General features: G+C 45.2%; 1 pseudogene; it reads right to left on the bottom strand.

Annotated features, from left to right (window-relative positions):
• The window catches only part of LOC123142452 (uncharacterized), a 41118-nt pseudogene extending 24982 nt beyond the window's left edge, over positions 1–16136 (bottom strand).
• Between the last annotated feature and the right edge of the window lie 130 nt (positions 16137–16266).

Raw genomic sequence — 16266 nt, 5'->3', positions numbered from 1 at the left:
CAACCTCCTCACCAATAGCCTTGCGTCTTTCTTCATTGAACCGGCAAAGAAACTGCTTGACCGGTTTAAACTTGGGATAAACATTAAGTGTGTGCTCAGCGAGTTCCCTCGGTACACCTGGCATGTCAGAAGGCTTCCACGCAAAGATGTCCCGGTTCTCACGGATGAACTCGGTGAGCGCGCTTTCCTATTTCGGATCCAAGTTAGCGCTGATGCTAAACTGCTTGAATGAATCACCAGGGACAAAATCAACAAGCTTAGTCTCATCAGCTGATTTAAACTTCAAGGCCGGTTCATGCTCTGTAGTTGGCTTTTTCAAAGAATCATATCCGCCGGATCAACATTGTCCTTGTAGAACTTCAACTCCTCTGTTGCACAAACCGACTCGGCATATGCTGCATCACCTTCTTCACATTCTAAAGCGATCTTGCGGCTCCCATGCACCGTGATGGTCCCCTTATGGCCCGGCATCTTGAGCTGCAGATAGACATAACAGGGCCTTGCCATGAACTTAGCATAAGCCGTCCATCCAAACAGGGCATGATACGGGCTCTTGATTTTCACCACTTCGAAAGTCAATGTCTCTGATCTTGAATCATGTTCATCTCCAAAAGCAACCTCCAGAGCTATCTTACCTACCGGATACGCCGATTTACCAGGCACCACACCTTGGAAGACCATGTTGGACGGTTTAAGATTTTTATCTGTTAACCCCATGCGACGGAAGGTTTCATAATAAAGGATATTGATACTACTCCCCCCATCCATGAGTACCTTGGTGAACTTATAACCTCCAACCTGAGGTGCCACCACCAATGCCAGATGACCCGGATTATCAACCCGAGGTGGATGATCCTCTCGGCTCCACACGATAAGCTGTTCATACCAGCGTAGGTAATGGGGCACCGCCGGTTCAACGGAGTTTACTGCCTTTTGTGCAGCTTCTGGTCGCGTTTACACAGGCTCGTGGTGAAGACATGGTACTGTCCACTATTCAACTGCTTCGGGTTGCTCTGGTAACCCGACTGCTGCTGTTGCTGCTGATTGCCCTGATGATTATAACCACCTTGGTTGCCCTGATTGCCATGTCCGCTCTGATTACCGTGAAAACCTGAACCGGAACTGCCTCCACCGTAACCCGGCCCATGAGATCCGGGGCCTGAACCTCCGCCCGGTCCATGATCATACCGGAAAAAATCTGAATTTTTGAATTCCTGCATAATATAACAATCCTTCCAGAGGTGCGTGGCCGGCTTATCCCGCGACCCGTGCTTCGGGCAAGGCTGGTTTAACAGGTGAGACAGGCGCTCCGAATTGGGACTTCGTACTCCACCACGCGGGGGCGATTTACCCTTACGACGCTGGCCTTTGTCCTGCGCGTTGGTATTAGCCACAAAATCTAAACTGTTATCCGCTTTACGTTTACTGCTGTTTCCATGACCCGCCGGGTTATGTTGCTGCCCTTTGGTGCTGTCGCTCTTCTTTCCCTTCCCTGTCTTGTCATCATCAGATTCAGGGTCCTTGGTACTATCAGAATCGGCATACTTCACCAAGGTTGCCATAAGAGTCCCCATGTCATTGCAGTGGCGTTTGAACCGTCCCAACTTCAACTTCAGAGGTCTAAACCGGCAGTTGCCTTCCAACGTTAAAACTGCTGTATCAGCGTTGATGTGGTCTGATGAATGCAAAATTTCTGAAACCCGGCACACCCAATGGGTTGTTGATTCTCCTTCCTCCTGGACACAGGCAGCTAAGTCCACAATTGACATGGGCTGCTTGCACGTGTCTTTGAAATTCTGAATAAACCGGGCCCTTAACTCGGCCCATGAACCAATGGAGTTAGCTGGTAAGTTTTTCAACCAGGTGTGAGCCGTTCCTTCCAACATCATGGTGAAGTATTTAGCGCACGCTGCATCATCCACATACAGCATCTCCATTGCCATCTCATAGCTTTCGACCCATGACTCGGGGGATAAATCGGCAGTGTAATTGGGCACTTTATGTGGACCCTTGAAGTCCTTGGGCAGCCGTACATTGCGTCGAGCCGGAACAAGACACTGCACTCCCAAAGAGCTGGAGGTAACACCTGGCTCCACCGAAGTTGTCGGACGAACCGGGGTGAGCTGGCGGGCCACGTACTGAGCCGCTAACTCGGCTTCTCGACACACTCTTCCTTGGTTCACCATGTTCTGAGCATCAGCACCACCAGCCGCCGGGTTATGGCCATGGGGCGGATTACGGTCCCACGCACTGCTTGATACAGTCGGTTCATCAAGGCGCCTGTTGTAACTCCGGCTTGGGCAGGGAGTAGAATGAATCCTCTCACGGCTGTATGAATAAGCCTGCTGCTGAGTCAAGGCCGTCTGAAGGAGCTCCCTAGCCTGTCGTGTCTCAACTACTACTGGAGACTCACCTTCAATCGGGAGAGCCGCCAATCGTGAAGCGGCGGCAATGATGTTATCCAACGGGTTAGAGTAATGACCCGATGGTGTCGAGACGTGCTGTGACAAGATATTGTCCTGACGGGGTGGGTCCGTCGGGCGTGGCTGAACCGGTGCTCCCATTCCCGGTGCCTCCGCCCGGTTTACCACTGGCAGATTACTGGTTCCTACTCCTGGGGTATTAAAGAGGTTCCTGGCCTCATAAACCGGAGGCAGGTGATACCGGTACCTTCTCCTCATGACATCGTTTGACGCGCTCTGATCCAACATAAGCCGGTAAGCCTGTGCCTCCAACTCGGCCCGCTCTGCGGCCATCCTGGTATCCTCGGATGCCAGATCTGCCTTGGCCTGAGTTATCTGATCCTTCACCTTTGCGATTTCCGCATTATGCTCCTCCTGATTCGCCGGATTAACTTCTGCTAGCAATGTCTCCAAAGCATCAAACAAGCCGGACAAAATCTGAGCCGGTGGTCGCACAGGGCCTCCTGCCCCGGCTGCTATCGCCGCTACTGATCCGGAAATCATCACTGCTGCTGTCGAAGAGTGCAGCGCAGGCTGTGTACCGGCCATGAAGATCGCAACCCGGCTCAGTGGATCAAAGGGGTCCAGAATACTGTCGCCATCGGAACAGCCCCCAATCCGGCCATCTTGTAACTGGTACAATGACTCGGTCTCTCCGGTCGATGACTCGTCACCAGAATAAATGACGGTCTCATCCCCAGATGCCGATCTATCCTCAGATTACGCTCCATGGATGACTCCCACGAAGGCACGCTTCATGGCAGGCCGAATCCGGGCGGTTCTCGCACGCTGAGCCGTTTCGACGATGTTGGTGCAGGTGTCCGGCTCAGGGCCCGGTTCGCCGATCTTGCCAATGAAAACGTGAATGCCGCCGAAGGGGCCCCGGTACCCGTACTCGATTGAGCCGGCCTCAGGGCCCCAGCCTGCATCGTCGATGTAGAGCTTGCCGCGACGACTCTTAGTCATCCGGCCCACAGCGTATCCCTTGAGCCCTTCGAAGCTGCCCTCTAAGAACTCAAAACCATCGTGCGATAGCTCCACGGTGGGCGCCAACTGTCGTGGTTTTGTCACGGCAGATGTCCTAGTGAAAGGACTTAGTCGTGGAGCCATCACGACGGGTTAGCTTAAAGGGGTTAAAGCGGGCAAAGGACTCAGAGAGTTTATACTGGTTCGGCCCCTTGCGGTGAAGGTAAAGGCCTAATCCAGTTGTTGTGGAATTGCTAGGGTTTCGATGACCAGGGAGCGAATTTGCTATGCCTGGCTCTCGAGTTGTTGTTTTTTGTCCCTAAACCGCCGCCGGGTCGTCCCCTTATATAGATGGGTTGACGCCCGTCGGTTCACAGGATCCCGAGGCCGGCTCATAAACGTGTCCGGCCCGGTCTCTACTCTTCCTATCTTACAATACAAGTTACATATCACTGTCGGTTTATGTCTACAGGCCTTAATCCGCCTTTGGGCCCTGGGCCTTCATAAAGCGCCACCGTCTTCGTCTTCATGGGCTTCAAATATAGATAACTTGTTATGGGGATAACCCAGCCTCTCATGGCCGGTTTATACCCAGTAGTAATATCCCCAACATACATGGTCCATAAACTATCTAGGCTCATCTTCAGAGCATCGGGCCACTCAGGGTCAACCCACTCAACATATCTGCATTTAGGTACTTCCTAACAATTTAGACCAAACGAAAAATTTAGTTAACTACCAGTATTCAGTTCTGTGCATGATGATGTAACTTAAACCATACTTCAAATGACTTCCTGTTTAACAGTGCCAAATGCAAAAAAATTACTAACCTTCTGTGCACAAGCTAGAAACCTTCTACCACTATCAACAGATTCAAATGCCACATGCTTCTCACACAAAGATCCATGCCCACATCTAAAGCTAGGCAGATATGTAGCCAAGCCACTCCATTCCTCACAGGAAATTGTGGCAGGTGGCTAAAAAGGGACATTTCGAATCAATTGATAGAGAAACCCTAGCTGAGAATCCCTAGACTGGGTGGGGAGCACACTAACCTTGCTGGTCACAGAGTCATCTTCATAAGAACTGGGAAGATCATCCCTGGACACCATGGTTACTGCTGGATCAAGATGAGAAGGGGATCTGGTGGTGCTATTGGACAGAGGAGAGAAGGGGATCTGGTGGTGCACGAAATTGAAGATGAAGGATGAGGAAGAAGAAGGGTATCTGGTGGTGGTGGTGGACTGGTGGTGGACCAAAGCTGCATGTAGAGTGCAAGTTGCTGGGTGGCTGTTTGCAGCAGGTGCAAGTACATGCTTGCTTTTGAGTTCAGTTGTGTTGAGAAAGGGGACCTGGGCTGACATGAGTTACAGTTATGACAACAATTAGTTAACATAAGTTAGTTCAGTTATGACAGCAATTAGGTTAAGTGCATTTCTGTCAGCAATTAGTTATGACAGCAGTTCTGTCAGTAATTTCAAAGCAATGAGGTTAAGTACAATTCTGACACAATTAGGAGAAAGTACACTTCTGTCAGAATTAGTTTAACTACACTTCTGACATCAAATACATCTGTCAGTAATTTCAAAGTAATTAGGTTAAGCAGACTTCATATTACTGATATATGACATATGTCATATTTCTGTAGGTAATTGCAATACAGTTCAAACAATAGGACAAAGTCTTCATATAACTGATATATTATCCATTACAACAAGCATTACAACCAAGACTTCATACTAAGCAAACAACCGTGCCACTACAATGGCTTTTAGTATGCTCAATTTAGAACAAGAGATCTCTTAGAACACCTACACCTACTCATTTAACAACACTTCACTTCTTCATAATTAAGGTGAAACACATCACACAAAGCACTATAACAAAAGCCATCACCAGCTTTCGCAGCAGCAAAATCTCTCTGCCTAATCCTAACAGCATAGCAACTTGCTGCTTGGTAGCATACTTATTCTCACTGGAGCTGGCATAATTAGCTCTGCCTACAGTGCCTCTTTCAGCCATGCCTCTTCCAGCCATGCCCCTTCCAACTGTGCTTCTGCCTGCCATTGATTCAGTCCTCTGCCTCTCAAGCTCTTCCCTCCTGTCCTCAGCTGCACCAATTGCATCTACAGCAGCATCACCAACCAGACGCCTTGTTTCAACCAGATGCTCCACATATTCAAGCTCCCGGCGCCAGAAATCACAAGTGCCCTGAGAAAAAAATTACATCTTTATTCACCTACAGAGTGACAGTAAAGTTTAGAGTGCATGAATCAATGGAAAACTAGTTAACCAACTAGTTCTGTCAGTAATTTTGCAACCAAGGACAGTCTAAACTACTGTATTAATCACAGCAATGACTAGTTAACCAACTAATGTGCCTAATTTAATAAGTGCTCTGCTTCAATACTACTGTTGCTAAGAATTGACACGGCATGAATCAACAAGTAGCTAGGAACTGGCAGTTACAGTGTGGTTGACGCACTTGTAGAACACTACTGCAGGATACTGCTAACGCGACACTACGATCAGAGACCCTTTGCCGAAACTGTGTGCGATGCAATATCGCAAACGGTGGTGTAAAAAACCATCAAAAAAGGTGCAAAACGTTTGCGATGGCGGAGCCATCAAACATGGTTAAGATTTTAGTTGCGTGTGCGATGAAGGACACACGATTAATCCATTCAAACTGTCTGCGATGAGGCAGAACAACAGAAACGGGTAGCCATAACAATGTGTGTGCGATGCAGGACACATGGTTAATCCATTCAAACTGTTTGCGATGAGGTAGAACAACAGAAACGGGCAGCCATATCAATGTGTGTGCGATATATGGCATACAGTTAACTCGGATGAACTGTTTTTGATTAGGGAACACAACAGAAACGGTTCAACTTAACAAGATGTGTGTGATATGCGTCATACAGTTCAGATGGATGAACTGTTTGCGATGAGCCAAAAGAACACAAAGGAGTCGTGTAAACAAGATGTGTGTGATACGTGGCAAACAGCCGACTCGGATGAACTGTTTGCGCTGAGAAATTACAACACAGGCGGTCAATATAGTTACTTCGTGTGCGATTCTGTGTGTACAAAAAACTTTGAAAAATGCAAGCTAGTTTCTTGCGGTGGCTAGGAGTATCGCAAACGATGCGTTTGCGAGTACTCAAGTGCGAGGATTAGTATGTTACACATACGTTTCCTTATGTTAACATGTGTGTGAATTTGCAATATGGACAGTTAATATGCAAATGCCTTCTGGACATCGGGCACACGCTTAAACTCAATGAACTGTGTACGATACTAATCCTTTCCATGAAAATTTAGGAACTTGGGCAACAGCATTTGAGTAACATATATATAGTGGTTACACTATTCGACAAAAGGAGGATCTTCGTAGCACGGTTTTGACAACCATATGGTCCATATCTACATACTTAACATAGTAACAACTATCTCATTTTAAGAGGCTAAGGGCCAACAACCATATGGTCCATATCTACATACATAACATATGTAGTAACAGATAGCACATTTTAGGAGGCTGAGGGCCAACAACCACAATTATCCACTGGAAGCAGCTTGATCACGATGACTCGGCATCTCGTCAATGAAAAGGAAGAGCCCTCCTGTGCCTTGGTAGAGCAGGAGTAGAACAGTGTCTCCAATTTTCCAATATGGATGCATTGCCACGAGAAGCGAGAACTTGTTAATTTGAATGGTTCCATTTTTGCGGGAAATGCAGTACCTTGCAATCACTTTGGCGTTATTAGCAGGCACAAGTGTAATTCGACCACGCCGGGAAATCGATCCAGGAACTACTACATGGGCAATTTTTGTTGACATGTAGAATAAAAAACAATTGTAACATATCGTTGAAGATATATATAGTTTATGAGCATCAACATTAAAATAAGACTTTTTACCAGCGCTTTGTGCACACAATTGGTCTTGTTCAGTGCGTGCACCATAGGTCTAATTAATCCCATCCAAAATCCAGCATTCATACGCTGTGCTATCTCTGTCAGATTATCAACAAAGTTTATGACATGCTTCAAGCCTTCCAGTGAAATTTGGTACGCTTAGTAACATACAGATCGTTCACTATGCATCCAACATATCCTGCTTAAAAGGTGGAAAGGTATTATTTATTCATAACATGGCAGAAGAATATATTGTGCGCATAAATTGGTAAGTAGAATTTGTTACTGCCTAGGAACGGAGTCAGAATATGATATCACAATTGGTTGCTTAAATAGTGATAAATTGGTTGCTTAAATAGTAATATGACAACAAGGAGAATGTTGAAAGGACACTAACCTCGATCAGACTTTGATCGGCTGATGACGTTGGGGAAGTAAACATCCATGTTAACTAGACCAGGCTGTGGTGCATGCACTAGAATTTTATTGCTAGCTTTCAGTTCATAACACTTAGACATTTTTCTCCAAAGGTCCGCATTAAAATAGGAGTGACCATCTTTATCAAGTTTTATGCTAACTGTCATTGTAAATCTATGTTGCGTTGTCCATATGACATCCTGGGAGTCATCAGCAAAGTAAAGCCCAAGATTTCCTTGTACTACTCCTGTTCTTGCAAAGCAAGGGATGTACTGCTTGAAATGAAAATTAAGATCGTAAATTAGATATATTGAAATAACAGAGCAAGATGCAAATATGGGAGTAACTGATAGAACAGATCCATATATATATAGATGAAAGCAAAGTAAAAAATATAGAACTAAAAATAGATAATGTAACAAAGATTTAATGCAAATATAGATAATGTAGCAACAGACGGTATATGTTCACAAATTTAGGCCATGCTGACCGTGGTAGGTTGAGATTGAACATATCGAGCGCTCCCTGAAGTCATCCAGAATGGTGAGATAGAACTTCGTTTCCGACTGGCAACGACCACAGCTGCCCGATTTGTGCTCGCACTGTGGACACATGAATGAACACCCACGAATCAGCCAGAACAAAAATGATTCCACGGCGATTTCCGCTAGTTGATTAACAGTGACGGACGGACTACGATAAGAGATGATTGAATATTTTGCTAATTAAGTTGATTACCTTCTCCATGAGAAAAATCCCCGGCCCAATCCCGCAGAAAACCCCAGTCGACCAAAGTCTAGAATATCGGTGCAGATAGGCGGCGGAAAGCGGTGGAGGCAAAATCCGGTGCCGTTTTGAGCGCGACCTACGTCCGCCACCAACAGCCGCGAGCTTAGGATGCAGAGTTGGAAGGAGTCCGCGGTGAGTGAGTGGGGACGAAGTGGGCGAGGGTTTTCTTTTCCTTTTGCATGTGTGAGTGAACACACACGGTTCGCAGAGGCGACGGAGATGAATCGTGTGTGATAATAAATCACTGAGATAGAATGGGAATCCAAATTTCCTTTGTCCTCCATCCATGAGTTTTTTTTCTACGATGAACATAAACCCTGCTAATCACCGTGTTCAAATTTGACACTTTTCCCGTTCATTTACAATATTTAGGGGATTATGTGCATTTTGTAGGCATTAATGCACGTAATTCAAATTCAAACAATCGGTGCATGAAAGGGTGCACAAGAACGTCCTGGAAAAACCATACTCATGGTATTTAGTAATTTCTCAAGCCTTTTACAAGGAATGGGCAGAGATTTCAATGGAATGTGTGGCAATAGTCAACCACAAATGCGTCATTTACTTGGTTATCAACTATAGAACAATGAAATATGTGCTTGAAAAACATGATCGCTGGCATGGCGCCATGGTATGGCCTCACCGTGCCCTAGTTAAAAGCTGAGAAGGTTTGATTTATGTCGTCATGCACGCCCTTCCTAAATCGAACCATCACCGACGAAGTTCAATGCTTTCGAGAGGGAAATCACTAAGGTTGAAGGGGAATCCAAATTTCCGTCTTAGTTTGTCATTCAGTTTTTTTCCAATGATCAACATACCGCCTCAAATGAAACATGTTCAAATTTGACATTTTTCCGAACTCATTTACCATATTTAGGGGATTATGTGCATTTTCTAGGCATTAATTATGCACATAATTCAAAATTGAACAATCGGTGCATGAAAAGTACACAAGAACGGTCTGGAAAACCATGCTCGTGCTATTTAGTAAATTCTCATGCCTTTTCCAAGGAATAATGGATAGATATTTCGTTGAAATGTGTGGCAATAGTCAACCACAAATGTTTGTTTGTTGGGTTTTCAACTATAGAAAAAATGAAATAAATGCGTAAAAAACATGACGTATGGCATGGTGCCATGGTATGACCTCACCATGCCCTAGTAAAAATGTGAGAAGGTTTGGCTTATGTCATCATGCACGCCCTTCATAAATCGAACCATCACCGAGGAAGTTCAATGCTTTCGAGAGGGAAATCACCAAGATTGAAGGGAATCCAAATTTCCGTCCTAGTTTGTCATTCAGTTTTTTTGCAACAATCAACATACCGCCTCAAATGCAACGTGTTCAAATTTGACATTTTTCCGGGCTCATTTACTATATTTAGGAGATTATGTGCATTTTCTAGGCATTAATGGACATAATTCAAATTCGAACAATCGGTGCATGAAAAGTTGCACAAGAACGGTCTGGAAAACCATGCTCGTGTTATTTAGCACATTCTCATGCCTTTTACAAGGAATGGGCAGATATTTCAAGGAAATGTGTGCCAATAGTCAACCATAAACGCGTCGTTTACTCGGTTAACAACTATACAGAAAATGAAACACATGGTTGGAAAACATGACGCCTGGCGTGATGCCATGATATGGCCTCACCATGCCCTGGTAAAAATTGGAGAATGTTTTCCTTATGTCGTGATGCGCGCCTTTCATAAAACGAACCATCATCTGAGGAAGTTTCATGGTTTCGAGGGGGAAATCACCAAGCTTGAAGGGGGATCCAAATTTCCTTTGTCCTTAGTCCACGAGTTTTTTTCTATGATGAGCATACAACCTGCAAATCACCGTGTTTAAATTTGGCACTTTTCCGGGTTCATTTGCCATATTTAGGGGATTGTGTGCATTACCTAGACATTAATGCACATAATTCAAGTTCAGACAATCGGTGCATGAAAGGGTCCACAAGAACGGCCTAGAAAACCATGCTCGTGCCATTTAGTAAAATTCTCATGCCTTTTACAAGCAATAATGGATAGATATTCCATCGAAATGTGTGGCAATAGTCAACCACAAATGTTTGTTTGTTGGGTTTTCAACTATAGAAAAAATGAAATAAATGCTTAAAAAACATGACGCCTCGCATGGTGCCATTGTATGACCTCACCATGCCCTGGTAAAATTTTGAGAAGGTTTGGCTTATGTCGTCATGCACGCCCTTCATAAATCGAACCATCACCGAGGAAGTTCCATACTTTCGAGAGGGAAAATCCCCAAGATTGAAGGGGAATCCAAATTTTCGTCCTAGTTTGTCATTCAGTTTTTAACGATCAACATACCGCCTCAAATGCAACATGTTCAAATTTGACATTTTTCCAGGCTCATTTATCATATTTAGGGGATTATGTGCATTTTCTAGGCATTAATGGACATAATTCAAATTCGAACAATCGGTGCATGAAAAGGTGCACAAGAACGGTCTGGAAAACCATGCTCGTGTTATTTAGCACATTCTCGTGCCTTTTACAAGGAATGGGCAGATATTTCAAGGAAATGTGTGGCAATAGTCAACCATAAACGCGTCGTTTACTCGGTTAACAACTATACAAAAATGAAACACCTAGTTGGAAAACATGAAGCCTGGCGTGGTGCCATGGTATGGTCTCACCATGCCCTGGTAAAAATTGGAGAATGTTTTCCTTATGTCGTGATGCGCGCCTTTCATAAATCGAACCAGCACCGAGGAAGTTTAATGGTTTCAAGGGGAAATCAGCAAGATTGAAGGGGGTCCAAATTTCCTTTGTCCTTTGTCCACGAGTTTTTTTCTACGATGAACATACAACCTACAAATCACCTTGTTCAAATTTGACACTTTTCCGGGTTCATTTGCCATATTTAGGGGATTATGTGCATTTCCTAGGCATTAATGCGCATAATTCAAGTTCAAACAATCGATGCTTGAAAGGGTCCACAAGAACGGCCTAGAAAACCATGCTCGTGCCATTTAGTAAATTCTCATGCCTTTTACAAGGAATGGACAGATATTTTGATGAAATGTGTGGCAATAGTCAACCACAAATGTTTGTTTGTTGGGTTTTCAACTATAGAAAAAATGAAATAAATGCTTAAAAAACATGACGACTGGCATGGTGCCATGGTATGACCTCACCATGCCCTGGTAAAAATTTGAGAAGGTTTGGCTTATGTCGTCATGCACGCCCTTCATAAATCGAACCATCACTAAGGAAGTTCCATGCTTTCGAGGGAAATCCTCAAGATTGAAGGGGAATCCAAATTTTCTTCGTTATTTGCCCTGGAGTTTTTTTCTACGACGAACATACACCCTACAAATCACCGTGTTCAAATTTGGCACTTTTCCGGGCTCATTTACCATATTTAGGGGATTATGTGCATTTTCTAGGCATTTAGCGCATATAAATCCAATCCAGCTACAGGTGCACGGGTGTGATGTGAGGGACGTGGATTGCCATTTGATCACGGCGCGTCCAATGGTGCACACGCACGATCCGCGTGGCTGGGGTTCCGGCCAAACATAACGCAACACACAATAGGCTCAGCGCACACTGTTTCCGGAAGCGACGAAGATGAACCGTGTGCGATAATGAACGAGCAAAATTGTAAGGGAAGCCAAATTTCTGTTGTCGTTTGTGGTTGAGCTCTTGAATACCACCGCACTGTACGGCTACCCGGCCCCTACATCCCAGATCTCTCTCCAGGCGTCGTCCATGGCACCGCGGCGCATAGTAACTGGTAAGGAAGCGATGGCATCCTGTCACGCCGCACTCCTCGCCGCCCGCAACCGCACACATGGTAAGGAAGCGATGGCATATCACCGCGCCGAGTTCATCGCCGCCGGCGGCTAGACAGTTACATGGGCGGACTTTGAGGCTGCCATGGCCGAATGGGTGGTGGATCTAGAGGCAGCCAAAGATGCACAGAAGGAGCGGAAAAGGCAGAAAGCAGTCAAGAAAAGAGAGACCGCCACCGCAAGAAAAAAGAGGCCGCACGCCATGGTGAGGAGAGCTTGGCGGAGATCGAAGCATGGGGGCTGCCACCTACAAGGCAGGGAAGGAGAACGCCGGCGTCTGGCCAGCATGCCCTGATGGGAGCATCTGAGAAGTAGTTTAAGTTTGTAGTATTAGAGCAAATTACCAGTAGTACTTTAAATTTGTAGTATTAACGTACAATGTCGGTAAGAGCATCCTTTGAGGGCTTTGAGCGTTGATTAGCATGTGTGCCCGTGTGCGTTTTTTGCGTTAATCATTAGAAGATCACAAAACACATGGTTTCTATGCCGTACCCGTCTGTGTTTTTTTGCGTTAATGACCCATAAGTCAGTTACCTGTGCGATATTTCCTAATAAACCAGGCATACCATTGACCGAAAAAAATCAAGTACACGTGTACATTTTTTCTGAGACGGGATCTGCCAACTTTCTTTTTTCTCGCACACGAGTATTTTACGCTCTTCGTCTGCATTGTGTGTTTCCCCCGCCCGAGTTTCAAGTTTCGCACCGAAATTTTCATTAGACGCGCGATTTCAGAATTTATTCCTCCAACCACATCCCCTTCCCCTCAGTATCCCCCCTCCCTCGCGCCTCCTCCCCCTACCGGCATCTCAAACCGCCGCCGCTTCAACCACATCTATGTTCTGCTCGGATACAGTCAGGTAACCCACCGATCTCTATCACATCCCCGGCCTGATTGTTTAAATGGCGCCTGCGAAACATCCTCATGCCTCCAAATCCCCCCCGCCAGGAGCTGATGGCGGTCCATGGCACGATGGCCACTGTGCATGTTGACCCGGAGGAACACCTCGCCTCCGCCTCTGCCGTCGCCACCGACATGGTGCGGGCTCTGGCCCAGATGAAGCCCCCCAGTGACTACCCCCCAGGACTTAACAGGTAAGATCTGACCAGCTAAATCTTACAAATACCACTTGCAACGGCTATGATTTATACGGTTGATGTATTAAGCATGTTCGTGCCTTGTTTATTTCAATACACACTGTGTGATGTTCAAATATTACCCCCCCAGGACTTAACATGCCTGTCCATGTACTTACGCAGGGTCATAATGGCCGATGCTTTTGTTTGCCGTCGAGGTGAGTTGCATCCCATGTCTTACAGTATTTCACATCATTTGTGCAATTGCAGTTTAACTTCTACCATTTACTGGTTGCCTGTAGGTACACATGTCAGTGGCACTGATCCACGCTTCGACCCGAAGGAACAGCTCGCCTCCGTCGCCGCTGACTTTCGACGGGCTCTGGCCAAGATGAAGTACCCCAGCAACTACCTCTCAAGACTTACCAAGTATGTACCCACCAGTTCAATCTTACCAATACCAGTTGCAATTAAGGGCTATGTTTTGTACTGTCGATGTGTTAAGCATATTGTAGTAAACATGCCTAACATGTTTGAGCTATTTTCCCTACCTTTTTATAGACAACTGGGCCATTATCTGCTCTGGCAGCACCTGCCCTGTGATGTTTAACTCTGCCAATTGCATTTTTATCAGTACTGGTTTCAATGGCCATTAAGCATGTTGCAATTAACAGTTGTATCCATTTTTAAAGAGTTGTATTTCAATGGCTACAAACTTACAAAACATGAATTATGATGTTGTTAAGCCTGTTGCAATTAACAGTTATATCCATTTTTTAATCCGTCCCTTTTCTACGGTGCTACTCTTTCGAAATGAAGATATCACTACAGATGCTGTCGTTTTATTACCATTTGCTATTTTTGGTGGATGTTAACCCTGTTGTAGTTCACATTGGCTTTCCATGTACTTACACGGGGCTACAATGGGCGATGCTGTTGTTTGCCGTCGAGGGTAGCTGCATCCCATGTCTTATACACCATCTATTCCTAAATATAAGTATTTTTAGAGATTCCAATATAGACTACATAAGGAGCAAAATAAGTGAATCTAGATTCTAATCTAAACTATATCTATAATTCTATATACATTCATATGTAGTTCATATTGAAATCTCAAAAAAAATACTTGTACTTAGGAACATAGGGAGTTGTATTTTACATCATTTGTGCAATCTCAGTTTAGCTTCTAACATTTCCTGATTGCTTGTAGGTACATATATGAGGGGTACTGATCCACGCTTCGATCCCTTTTGCGTATGGGGCAATGAGATATTCATGAACAAGCGTCAAGTGAGGAAACTAAGAAAGATTGTTAGGCGAAAGAAACGGGTGATTGGAATTAAGCTCTTTATTTACACTTTGTCGAAGACAACAGTGAACTTTAGGATGGTAAGTAATGTGTTGCCTTTTCCCCCCGCCCACAACAAGTTACTCTATTAGACCTCAGTATCTGATATTTATCTCTTTTCAGTGGTTTCTGAAACTATTTACTGATGATTACCTTGTAAACTACATGACCGCAGTGGAGGCAACTAAGGTTAAAGTATATAATTCATGCTACTATGATAATGCTATAGAAGTCTTCCTGAAGGCGGTGAAGGATGGGCGGGCGATCGTCACAAGGGGTTGGACAAAAGTGGTTCGTGCCTATGGCATCCAGGAAGGCACATTATGGGCATTCCGCTTCTTCAACACCGTCGGCAGTCAAAATGATTTACACTTGTCTCTTCACCTTTACCGCCTTTAAATACTGTGGTTCATCATAGTTAATTGCTGTCTAATCCTGTAATTACTGAACATATTGTACTGGCAATTTTATTTATGGATTCGTTGTTGAACCATTGTGCTGAGAATTTGAATTACACGTTTCGTATTTCAAAATTTCCAAGTAGAATAATAAATTACAGGCAAAAATAGAAATAGAACAGACGGTCATGGAACTTTGCAAAAGGTTCTGGCAGTAAAAGCGCTTGTGACGGATAGCGCAATGCCACACAGTTTTCTACATCAAATCGGGTCTGATGTAGTTAATGAAAGCAAACATTTAACCAAGGCAGAGTGTGTGATAGTTACACCTTTCAGACACGAGCGTATACATAAAACCGTGTGGGATGTACATCCTAACGGAAACGTTTTCCCTGGATTGACTGTGTGAGATGTACATAAGAACGGAAACGTATTCCTTGGATTGACTGTGTGTGATATGCATACAAACGGAAATGTTTTTCTGGGATTCACCGTGTGGGATGTACATACCTACGAAAATGATTTTCTTGGATTACCGTGTGGGATGTACATACCTACGAAAATGATTTTCTCGGATTACCGTGTGGGATATACATACCTACGGAAATGATTGGGTTTCGATGCCTCACCCGATCGCACACGGCCCCAGCCTGGGTCCCAGGAGGGCCTATCCCCGATGATTTCTGGGTCGTGTGGGAAGGACACCCTATCGCACACACTCACTTGGCGACGGTTCCAAATGCCATCGCGGAAAGGGGTTAAAAACCGTTTGTTTAGGACCGACGCGCACCAGTGGAAGATCCATCCATCGTGCTCATCGGTGCTAGACTGGTAGAACCTCACCTGCTCGCCGCAATCCAGGCACCCGATCAATGGTACAGCAACGGAGCGGCCACGCAATGCATTGCGGACAGAGCTAGAAGACGACATGACGGCGGGGACGGAGGCGGCGGAGGAGGGCGTCGGCAATGGCTGCGGCGGCGGAGGGCGTCGACATCGGCAATGGCTGCAGCGGCGGGGACGGGAGTTGGGCTAGGGTTGAGAGGAGGAGAAGAGGAGA

The sequence above is a fragment of the Triticum aestivum genome, chromosome 6D (assembly GCF_018294505.1).
Source record: "Triticum aestivum cultivar Chinese Spring chromosome 6D, IWGSC CS RefSeq v2.1, whole genome shotgun sequence".
NCBI lineage: Eukaryota > Viridiplantae > Streptophyta > Magnoliopsida > Poales > Poaceae > Triticum > Triticum aestivum.
Note: the sequence above shows the minus strand (reverse complement) of the source record. Positions and strands in the feature narration are given on the sequence as shown.